The 11,876-nt window shown below is 40.6% G+C and overlaps 1 non-coding gene across 1 annotated transcript; it reads left to right on the forward strand.

Moving 5' to 3' along the window:
• The first annotated feature begins 382 nt into the window (after positions 1–382).
• Positions 383–455, forward strand: TRNAK-CUU (transfer RNA lysine (anticodon CUU)). Its single transcript has one exon. It is a non-coding gene; the product is annotated as a tRNA-Lys (tRNA).
• The last annotated feature ends 11,421 nt before the right edge of the window (positions 456–11,876 follow it).

Consider the following 11,876-nt stretch of genomic DNA (forward strand, 5'->3'; position numbering starts at 1 on the left):
CCGGGAAGACGGAGCTTGGGCTGCAGCGCCAAGGTCCCAGGAGCAAGTTTCTGCTCTCCTCCTGCTCCCGGCGGTTGTTTGCGGCACTCATCTCCTTCCTTCGCGCTCTTCCGGAGCCTGGGTTCTCGAAACCCGGTTCTCAGAGTGACCAGGTCCGGAAGGAATTTTCGGAAATATCAGGGTTTCGGGACTCTTGATTCTCACGTCCGGTGAGTCCGTCGGACCCTGCACAAACTCCGTCTTTGAGCCTCGAGTTTTTCAGCGGGAAAAGGTAAAGACTGCGTCCATGAATTTGTAAACTCAGGGATTACTTTCACACTGAGTAATTATGACTTTAGCTTCAAAGACAATGAAAATTATGTAGAAAGGAAGGAGCTGCGGTGCCCGACTAGCTCAGTCGGTAGAGCATGAGACTCTTAATCTCAGGGTCGTGGGTTCGAGCCCCACGTTGGGCGGGTGCTTTTTATACTCCCTTCCATTGTTACAGAATCTTCTCTAGCCGCTTACCAAGAGAATAAACAAAAGGGAAGAAAAACCCATTGCCATCCAGTGAATTCTGACTTATAGCGACCCTATAGAACAGAGTAGAACTGCCCCATGGGGTTTCCAAGGACCGCTGGTGGATTTAAACTGCCAACGTTTTGATTAGCAACTGAGAGGTCTTAACCACTTTGCAACCCAAACTCCACCAACAGAATTAGGAGCTTCTACATTGTCAGTTGCTGCCAATGAGACTTCCTCTCACTTACTTTGGAATTGTTATTAGGAGGGACCACTCCCTGGTGACTGACATCATGCTTGGTAGAGGGTCTGTGAAAGAGAAGAGGAACCTCAATGAGATGGATTGACACAGTGGTGCAACAATGGGCTCGAACATAGCAACAGTTGTTAGCACGGAGCAGGACCCGGCAGCGTTTCATTCTGTTGTACATAGGGTAGCCAAGAGTCAGAACGCACTTGAGGGCACCTAACAACAGCAACAATATATTTTTGACACATCAGAAAAGAGAGAGAAGAAGTATATATTTGAGTGCATGTGGTGAAAATACACATAACAAAACCTACGCCTACTCAACGATTTCTACAAGTACAACCCGGTGACACTGATTACATTCTTCAAGCTGTGCAACCATTCTCACAAACCTTTTCCAAATCATTTTCTGGGAAATGATTTATCCTCACACGTAAAAAGTGATTCTCCCAGAACAAGAGACCTTGGAGGCATGTAAAGAACTGCCATGAGGCTTGTGAAGAACTACCCTGAGACCATCTCTCCACTTCCCTCCCTATCTTCTCTGAGAGACAGTCATGGGACAGTTTTTCATCGCCTTCCAGGTTCTGATGTGAGATATGAGATTTTATGGTCTGTTCACCTTCAGGCTATGGCTGCAAACTATAAAACTGCTTAGGTGCATTCCAGAATTGACTCATCAGCAACAGGTATCCTGCAACTGTTGCTGTATTCATCAGGCCCCTTTTGTTTCCATGTCTTCCTTTTTGGTGTAAGGAATTAGAACCCAGGCACCTTTGGCTACTCATCCTTTTGTTGTCTACATAAGTAATCAATTGTCTGAACCTAAATCATCCAGGCCTTGGCCCTGTTCTGTGTGATGGATCACTTTTTTGTGGCCATCCTAGTCATGATCTTATAACTCCCACCCAAGTAATTGGGTGGGACTGTGTAATGGGGTAATTGTGGCCCAGCAAGGAGATTGGTTAGTTCCACCATCTTACTAGACTGAAATGAGCCATCTCAGATGTGGAAAGGAGAGAATCCCACTACCACCAAGGCAGAACAGCCAGGAACCTGCACACCCTCTGGGCCCAGGATCCCTGCCCTGAGAAGCTCCTGGAAGCAGGAGTCTAATCTGTTACTTCCCTAATAAACCTCATAATCATGAGTATGGTCTACGAGTTCCGAGTGGCCATTGCAATGAATTAATGAAACCAGTAGAGAAGTAGAGAGCACCACGGGAGGGATAGTTGGTGTCAGAATGGTAAAGATGCAGGGAGGAGGCATGTCTGACCTCTGCCTCATAGGGATCAACCTTGGGCTGCTAATCTTGATTCTCCTTCCACCTTGTGAAGTTAGAGGAGGTCAGACACCACACCCACACTATTCTTACACCTTGTCTGCTGTTGTGTGCTTGACAAATTTGTTTATGATTTGTTTTTTGCCATACAAATTCTTACAATTTTTTAAAATAATTTTTATTGTGCCTTAAGTGAAAGTTTACAGATCAAGTCAGTCTCTCACACAAAAACCCATATACACCTTGATACACACTCCCAATTACTCTCCCCCTAATAAGACAGCCCGCTCTCTCCCTCCACTCTCTCTTTTAGTGTCCATTTCGTCAGCTTCTAATCCCCTCTACCCTCTCATCTCCCTTCCAGGCACGAGATGCCAACATGGTCTCAAGAGTCCACCTGATCCAAGAAGCTCACTCCTCACCAGCATCCCTCTCCAACCCATTGTCCAGTCCATTCCATGTCTGAATTGTTGGCTTCAGGAATGGTTCCTATCCTGGGCCAATAGAAGGTCAGGGGGCCATGACTACCGGGGTCCTTCTAGTCTCAGTCAGTCGGGTCTCATGGGAATTTGGGGTCTGCATCCCACTGCTCTCCTGCTCCCTCAGGGGTTCTCTGTTGTGTTCCCTGTCAGGGCAGTCATCAGTTGTAGCCGGGCACCATCTAGTTCTTCTGATCTCAGGATGATGTAGTCTCTGGTTCATGTGGCCCTTTCTGTCTCTTGGGCTCATAATCACCTTGTGTTCTTGGTGTTCTTCATTCTCCTTTGATCCAGGTGGGTTCAGACCAGTTGATGCATCTTAGATGGCTGCTTGCTAGCGTTTAAGACCCCACACACCACTCTTAAAAGTGGGATGCAGAATGTTTTCTTAATATATTTGATCATTGCAATTGACTTAGATGTCACTTGAAACCATGGTCCCCAGATCCCTGCCCCTGCTATGCTGGCCTTCAAAGCATTCCGTTTATTCAGGAAACTTCTTTGCTTTTGGTTTCGTTCAATTGTGCTGACCTCTCCTGTATTGTGTGTTGTCTTTCCCTTCACCTAAAGTAGTTCTTATCTACTAATTAGTGAATGCCCCTCCCCCGCCCTCCCTCCCTCCCCCCTCTCGTAACCACAAAAGAATGTTTTCTTCTCAGTTTAAACTATTTCTCAAGTTCTTATAATAGTGGTCTTATACAATATTTGTCCTTTTGCAACTGACTAATTTCACTCAGCATAATGCCTTCCAGGTTCCTCCATGTTATGAATTGTTCCACAGATTGCTCACTGTTCTTTATTGAAGCGTAGTATTCCATTGTGTGAATATACTATAATTTATTTACCCATTCATCCATTGATGGACACCTTGTTTGCTTCCATCTTTTTGCTATTGTAAACAGTGCTGCAGTAAACATGGGTGTGCATGTATCTGTTCGTGTAAAGGCTCTTATTTCTCCAGGATATATTCCAAGGAGTTGGATTGCTAGATCCTGTGGTAGTTCTATTTCTAGCTTTAAAAAAAAAAAAAAAAAAAAAAATTTTTTTTTTGAAGCGCCAAATTGATTTTCAAAGTGGTTGTACCATTTGACATTCCCACCAGCAGTGCAGAAGTATTCCAATCTCTCCACAGCCTCTCCAACATTTATTATTTTGTGTTTTTTGGATTAATGCCAGCCTCGTTGGGGTGAGATGAAATCTCATTGTAGTTTTGATCTGCATTTCTCTAATGGCTAATGATCGTGAACATTTCCTCATATATCTGTTAGCTACCTGAATGCCTTCTTTAGTGAAGTGTCTATTCATATCTTTTGCCCATTTTTTGATTGGGTTATTTGTCTTTTTGCAGTTGAGTTTTTGCAGTATCATGTAGATTTTAGAGATCAGGCGCTGATCAGAAATGTCATAGCTAAAAACTTTTTCCCAGTCTGTAGGTAGTCTTTTTACTCTTTTGGTGAAGTCTTTGGATGAGCATAGGTGCATGATTTTTAGGAGCTCCCAGTTATCTAGTTTCTCTTCTACCTTCTTTATACTATTTTGTATACTGTTTATGCCATGTATTAGGGCTCCTAACGTTGTCCCTATTTTTTCTTCCATGATCTTTATCATTTTAGATTTTATATTTAAATCTTTGATCCATTTTGAGTTAGTTTTTGTGCATGGAGTGAGGTATGGCTCTTGTTTCACTTTTTTCAGATGGCTATCCAGTTATGCCAGCACCATTTGTTAAAAAGACTGTATTTTCCCCATTTAACTGTTTGGGTCCTTTGTCAAATATCAACTGCTCATATGTGGCTGGATTTATGTCTGGATTCTCAATTCTGTTCCATTGGTCCATGTATCTGTTGTTGTACCAATACCAGGCTGTTTTGACTACTGTGGCGGTATAATAGGTTCTAAAATCAGGTAAAATAAGGCCTCCCACTTTGTTCTTCTTTTTCAGTAATGCTTTATTTATCCGGGGCCTCTTTCCCTTCCATATGAAGTTGGTGATTTGCTTCTCCATCTCATTAAAGAATGTCCTTGGGATTTGGATGGGAATTGCACTAAATGTATAGATTGCTTTTGGTAGAATAGACATTTTTATAATGTTAAGTCTTCCTATCCATGAGCAAGGTATGTTTTCCCACTTATGTAAGTCTCTTTTGGTTTCTTGCAGAAGTGTACTGTAGTTTTCTTTGTATGTCTTTTACATCTCTGGTAAATTTTATTCCTAAGTATTTTGTCTTCTTGGGGGCTACTGTAAATGGCATTGATTTGGTGATTTCCTCTTCGATGTTCTTTTTGTTGGTGTAGAGGAATCCAACTGATTTTTGTATGTTTATCTTGTATCCTGATACTCTGCTGAACTCTTCTATTAGTTTCAGTAGTTTTCTGGAAGATTCCTTAGGGTTTTCTGTGTATAAGATCATATCATCTGCAAGTAGAGATACTTTTACTTCTTCCTCGCCAATCTGGATGCCTTTTATTTCTTTATCTACCCTAATTACTCTGGCTAGGACTTCCAGCACGATGTTGAATAAGAGTGGTGATAAAAGGCATCCTTCTCTGGTTCCTGATCTCAGTGGGAATGTTTTCAGGCTCTCTCCATTTAGGGTGATGTTGGCTCTTGGCTTTGTATAAATGCCCTTTATTATGTTGAGAAATTTTCCTTCTATTCCTGTTTTGCTGAGAGCTTTTATCATAAATGAGTGTTGAGCTTTGTCAAATGCCTTTTCTGCATCAATTGATAAAATCATGTGATTCTTGTCTTTTGTTTTATTTATGTGGTGGATTACATTAATTCTTTTTCTAATGTTGAACCATCCCTGCATACCCGGTATGAATCCCACTTGGTCATGGTGAATTATTTTTTTGATATGTTGTTGAATTCTATTGGCTAGAATTTTGCTGAGGATTTTTGCATCTACATTCATGAGGGATATAGGTCTGTAATTTTCTTTTCTTGTGGTGTCTTTACCTGGTTTTGGTATCAGGGATATCCTGGCTTCATAGAATGAGTTTGGGAGTATTCCATCCTTTTCTATGCTCTGAAATACCTTTAGTAGTAGTGGTGTTAACTCTTCTCTGAAAGTTTGGTAGAACTCTGCAATGAAGCCGACCAGTGTTTCTTTTTGTTGGGAGTTTTTTGACTATCTTTTCAGCCTCTTCTTTTGTTATGGGTCTATTTAGTTGTTCTACCTCTGTTTGTGTTAGTTTAGATAGGTAGTGTGTTTCTAGGAATTCGTCCACTTCTTCTAGGTTTTCAAATTTGTTTCAGTATAGTTTTTCATGGTAATCTGATATGATCTTTTTAATTTCAGTTGGGTCTGTTGTAATATCACCCATCTTATTTCTTATTTGGATTATTTGCTTCCTCTCCTGTTTTTCTTTTGTCAGCTTGGCCAGTGGTTTATCAATTTTGTTGATTTTTTCAAAAAACCAGCTTTTAGTCTTGCTAATTCTTTCCAGTGTTCTTCTGTTCTCTAATTCATTTAGTTCAGCTCTAATTTTTATTATTTGTTTTGTTCTGGCGCCTGTGGGTTTCTTTTGTTGCTCTCTTTCTATTTGTTTAAGTTGTAGGGATAACTCTTTGATTTGGTCCCTTTCTTCTTTTTGGACTTGTGCATTTATTGATATAAATTGGCCTCTGAGCACTGCTTTTGCTGTGTCCCAAAAGTTCTGATAGGAAGTGTTTTCATTCTCATTGGATTCTATGAATTTCTTTATTCCATCCTTAATGTCTTCTATAATCCAGTCTTTTTTGAGCAGGGTATTGCTCAGTTTCCAAGCATTTGATTTCTTTTCCCTGCTTTTTCTGTTATTGATTTCCACTCTTATGGCCTTATGGTCAGAGAAGATGCTTTTTAATATTTCAATGTTTTGGATTCTGCTAAGGCTTGCTTTATGACCTAATATGTGGTCTATTCTAGAGAATGTTCCATGTGCACTAGAAAAGAAAGTATACTTGGTTGCTGTTGGGTGGAATGTTCTGTATATGTCTATGAGATCAAGTTGGTTGATTGTGGCATTTAGATCTTCCGTGTGTTTATTGAGCTTCTTTCTGGATGTCCTGTCCTTCACCGAAAACGGTGTGTTGAAGTCTCCTACTATTATTGTGGAGCTGTCTATCTCACTTTTCAATGCTGATAGAGTTTTTTTTTATGTATCTTGCAGCCCTGTCATTGGGTGCATAAATATTTAATATGGTTTTATCTTCTTGGTGTATTGTCCCTTTAATCATTATATAGTGTCCTTCCTTATCCTTTATGATGGATTTAACTTTAAAGTCTATTTTGTCAGAAATTAATATTGCCACTCCTGCTCTTTTTTGCTTGTTGTTTGCTTGATATATATTTTTTTCCATCCTTTGACTTTTAGTTTGTTTGTGTCTCTAAGTCTAATGTGTGTCTCTTGTACGCAGCATATAGATGGATCTTATTTTTTAATCCATTCTGCCACTCTCTGTCTCTTTATTGGTGCATTTAGTCCATTTACATTCAGGGTAATTATGGATAGGTATGAATTCAGTGCTATCATTTTGATGTCTTTTTTTGTGTGTTGACAGTTTCTTTTTCCCACTTGATTTTATGTGCTAAGTAGATTTTCTTTCTATATTGTCCTTTCCTCATATTTGTTGTTGTTGATTTTGTTTCTGCTGAGTCTGTATTTTTCCCTTGTATTTTATTTTGATGAATAGGAGAGTTTGTCTCCTTTGTGGTTACCTTATTATTTACCCTATTTTTCTGAATTTAAGACTAACTTTTGTTTCTTTGTATCGCCATATCTTCCTCTCCATATGGAAGGTGTATGATTACATTTCTTAGTCCCTCTTTATTATTTTAATGTTGTCTTCTTTTATATAATAACATCACTGTTACCCTGTTTGGGGCTTTTTTTTAATATATATAATCTTGCTTTGTTTTTTTTTTTTTTTTTGGATTTCCCTGTCTGGGTTGATTTCTGTTTGCTCTGTCCAGTGTTCTAATCTTGGGTTGATACCTGATATTATTGATTTTCTAACCGAAGAACTCCCTTTAGTATTTCTTGTAGTTTTGGTTTGGTTTGTACAAATTCCCTCAACTTGTGTTTATCTGCAAATGTCTTAATTTCACCTTCATAGTTAAGAGATAGTTTTGATGGATATATGATTCTTCGCAGGCAATTTCTTTCCTTCAATTTTTTAAATATGTCATCCCATTGCCTTCTTGCCTCCGTGGTTTCCGCCGAGTAGTCCGGTCTTATTGTTATTGGCTCTCCTTTGTAGGTGACTTTTGTTTTATCACTCGCTGCCCTTAAAATTCTCTCTTTATCTTTGGTTTTGGCAAGCTTGATTCTAATGTGTCTTGGTGACTTTCTTTTAAGACCTACCTTATGTGGAGTTCGATGAGCATCTTGGATAGATATCTTTTCATCTTTCACAATATCAGGGATGTTTTCTGCCAATAAATCTTCAACAATTTTCTCTGTATTTTCTGTTATCCCTCCCTGTTCTGGTACTCCAATCACTCATAGGTTATTTCTCTTGATAGAGTCCCATATGATTCTTAAGGTTTCTTCATTTTTTTTAGTTCTTTTATCTGATTTTTCTTCAAATATATTAGTGCCAAGTGATTTATCTTCAAGTTCAGAAATTCTAGCTTCTACTTGCTCAATTTTGCTTCTCTGACTTTCTACTGAGTTATCTAATTCTGTAATTTTATTGTTAATCTTCTAAATTTCTGATTGTTGTCTGTCTATGGATTTTTCCAGCTTATTAAACTTTTCGTTATGTTCCTGAATAATCTTTTTAATTTCTTCAATTGCTTTATCTGCGTGTTCCTTGGCTTGTTCTGTGTATTGCCTCATTTCCTTCCTGATGTCTTGAAGAGTTCTGTATATTAAACGTTTGTATTCTGCATCTGGTAATTCCAGGAACGTACTTTCATCTAGAAGATCCCTGGATTCTTTGTTTTGAGAGCCTGCTAAGGTGATCATGGTCTTTATGTGACTTGATATTGACTGTTGTCTCCAAGCCATCTATAAGTTATTGTATTAGTTTATGCTTGCTACCTGTGTCATAGCTGCTTGCTTTGTTTTGTTTTGGTATACCCCTATGGATTGCTTGAGTGAGCTAGCTTGATTATTTTCACCTTTGGAGCTCTGGTGTCCTGTCCCCAGCTGGCTAGAGCTGTTATCAGGTATATCAGTCTAGGAGTCCATTCAGTTTTCTTGTATGAATTCAGTTCAGGTTTCCAGGTAGCTGATATCAAGTGCGTGGTACAGGCTCTGTGCTACAGTCTTAGAGGGGCAGGGGTGATTGGCGTATATACCAGTATCTGATTGCAGCAGGGGGTCACGCTCTGAACAAGGCAGGGGGCTGAGAACTCACCCCCAAGTGTCTCTGAGGAAAACCCATCTCTGTTCCCTAGAGCGTACTGGTGGGTGGGTTCTGCAGAGAGACCATGGGCACCCAAAGTTTTTGGTTCTAAGGACTGGGAGGTAGCAGTTATCTTTGGACCCCTGTCGTGGGTGGCTGTGTGACCTAAATGGAGCTACCAGTCCTTAGGTCCCTGATGTGGATAGGTGAGGACCTTGTTTAATAGGCAAAGCAATGTCGAATGTCAAACAGCCACCTCTCCACCGCACAGCTGAAATGGTTGGAGTTTGCCAACAAGGGCCTATTCTCCCGAAATAAGCCCACACAGGTCCCTGCAGATGGGAAAGGTGCTCAAGTTCCATTGACGGTTTATGCCTGGACAGGAGGCGCTTCTGTCCTGAGCTCCCCCTGTTAACGGAGCCAGCAAATTATCTTTTCCCCCTAGTTGCAATTTTTTTCCTTCCCCAAGGCCGGGAGGATGGCTGTAGGTGCTCTCCAGGGTCTATCTCAGGCCCAGGGATTCAGCCACTGAAGCCGACTTGGGGGTGGGGGAGTGTGGTAAAATGTACCCAAGTACTTAGCTTTTGCCAAGAGCGCTGTTCTCCTCAGGTTCCGGAGGTGTGAGTGGGCTGTGCAGCTGGCTGCTTCTACCTGAGGAAACTGCCGCCGATTGCTAGTACCAGCCCGCTGCTGCTCCGGGAATGGTGCCTGAGGGCTCCCCACGATTCAGGTCCCGTAACTCCTCTCCACTTCTGAATGGCCTCTTCCTCCCCCTGCCCCTCAGTTCATTGTCTAAGCTTGCCTTTGATGCTCAGGGATCCCAGCTTGTCACAAATATACTCATTTTACTTGTTTTTTCAGGTCTTTGTTGTAAAGAGGGCTCGATGGATGCGCCTGTCTATTCCACCATCTTGACTCGGCCTCAGGAATCAAATTCTTCCAATTTTTATGTATTGAAACATATCAGTCTTTCCCCTTAAGGCTTCTGAGTTTTCTGTCAGGCTTGGAAAGGCTTTTCAAGTATTTTACCAGTTTGTTGCCTTTTGACTTTTGTCGAGGAATGGCTCTGCCTGTGAGACTATGAAATTTTCACTGCAGGTAGTTTTGAAGGAAGAAGGGTGCATTTATCCTTCTGCTAATGAGTTGACTAGAGACACAATTAGCTCCCATATAATTCTGTGGCACATCCCCTGGGGTTCTCAGAAGACCCTACCTGCTGAGGTTTGAGGGAGTCTCTTGGAACAACCATCTCAGGATTACTGGACTGTGTCTAAGAGGGGAACGCAGTCACCAAAAGATGGTGCAACATCCCAGCACTAGCAACAGTGAAGAGTCATTACCATCCTTAGGGAGATATTTCCAGAACCTGGATGAAGTCATAGTTGTAGCTAAGTCTGTCATAGAGTGGCCCTGGACAATAGCTGTGGACTTCATGGAGGGAACACAACTCTGCCAGCCTGCAGGGAATAATTACCTGCCACATTATATTCTTGCCGCCCTTATATCTCCAATTAATGCATTGCATTGACTGTATCTGCCAAGAGTCAGGCGGGCAAGAGAAACATTTTATGCAGGCGTCAGCCTCCTGGGACGTAAAATGGAGTGGATAATAGTGAGAATGGATCTAGAGAGACAAATGCAGAATACCCAGCACACACCATTTTTTCATTCTTAAGGTTTTGTTGGGATTAATTTTGTCATTGATGGAATTTAGGTGTCAAATAGGATTTTTTTTTTTTTTTTGAAAGTCTGTACTTCCTGATTTATATGAAAATGAGCTTGCTGTCCTTGGGCCTGTATCACATCTTGACTGGAAAGCTATCTATCTGTGTGTATTCATTTGATTCACTCTTTCTTTCACTCAGATCATTAGGAACACTGAGATAAATTTTCCACCAATCTAAACCAGAGACTCCACCAGCCTGAGACCAGAAGAACTAGATGGTGCCTGGCTACCATTAATGACTGCCCTAACAGGGAACACAACAGAGAGTCCTGGAAGGAGTAGGAGAACAATGTGGAGCACAACTTGAATTCACATAAAAACACCAGACTTAATGGTCTGACAAAGACTGGAGGAACTCCTGAAACTATGGCCCCTGGAGACTCTGTTAACCCAGGACAAAAACCATTCCCGAAGCCCACTCTTCAGACAAAGATTAGACAGGACTATAAAACAAAAAATAATACACATGAGAAAATGCTGCTTAATTCAATCAGATATACAAGACCAAAGGGGTGGCTCATGTCTAGAGGCAGGATGAGAAGGCAGGAAGGGACAGGAACTGGTCCAATGGACACAGGGAACCTCAGGTAGAAAGGGGGAGTATGCTGTCGCATTGTGGGGATTGCAACTGATGTCACAAAACAATATGTGTATAAATTTTTGAATGAGAAATTAACTTGAGTTGTAAACTATCAGCTAAAGCACAATAAAAATAAGTGAATAAATAAGTAAATAAAGGGAATCAGCTAAACAACAAAAATTGCCACAAATCATTGTCAGAATCTCTATATTTTTGTCAGAGCCTTCCTATTTCATTAAAATAAAGTTCTGTTTTGAATACCGTAACTGGATTTTCTTTTTCATAAAAAAGTAATGGTAATGTTTCTAGAAATTCAAAATGCAGGATTTTTTTTAAGTTTTTTTTTTTTTTTTAAATTAGCATCTGTGGACTTCTAGCCTAGAGAAGACTGGAAAAACCGAGGGAAAAAGAAAATCCTGTGGAAATTCTGCATTATGATGCATTAAGAAATGATGCGTTAAGAAGTCCCTAAAGACTGCAACTTCCCTGAGCTCTCAGGGGACAGGCAACGATTGTGATTTAATGACCTGCCTTGTGGGTTCAGCAGCCTGTGGTCAACTTTGAGTCACAGCAGGTCAACATGATCTGGTTTGTCTGAGGATTTTAATACACACTTTTAAAGGCAGTCATTTATTTGTTATACAAGTAATGAAGTCATGCTTGCTGTAAAACAAAAAAAATCCATATGAAGTAAAGAAGAAATGAAATTTCTCGTTTCCCA

The sequence above is a fragment of the Loxodonta africana genome, chromosome 3 (genome assembly GCF_030014295.1).
Source record: "Loxodonta africana isolate mLoxAfr1 chromosome 3, mLoxAfr1.hap2, whole genome shotgun sequence".
Classification (NCBI taxonomy): domain Eukaryota; kingdom Metazoa; phylum Chordata; class Mammalia; order Proboscidea; family Elephantidae; genus Loxodonta; species Loxodonta africana.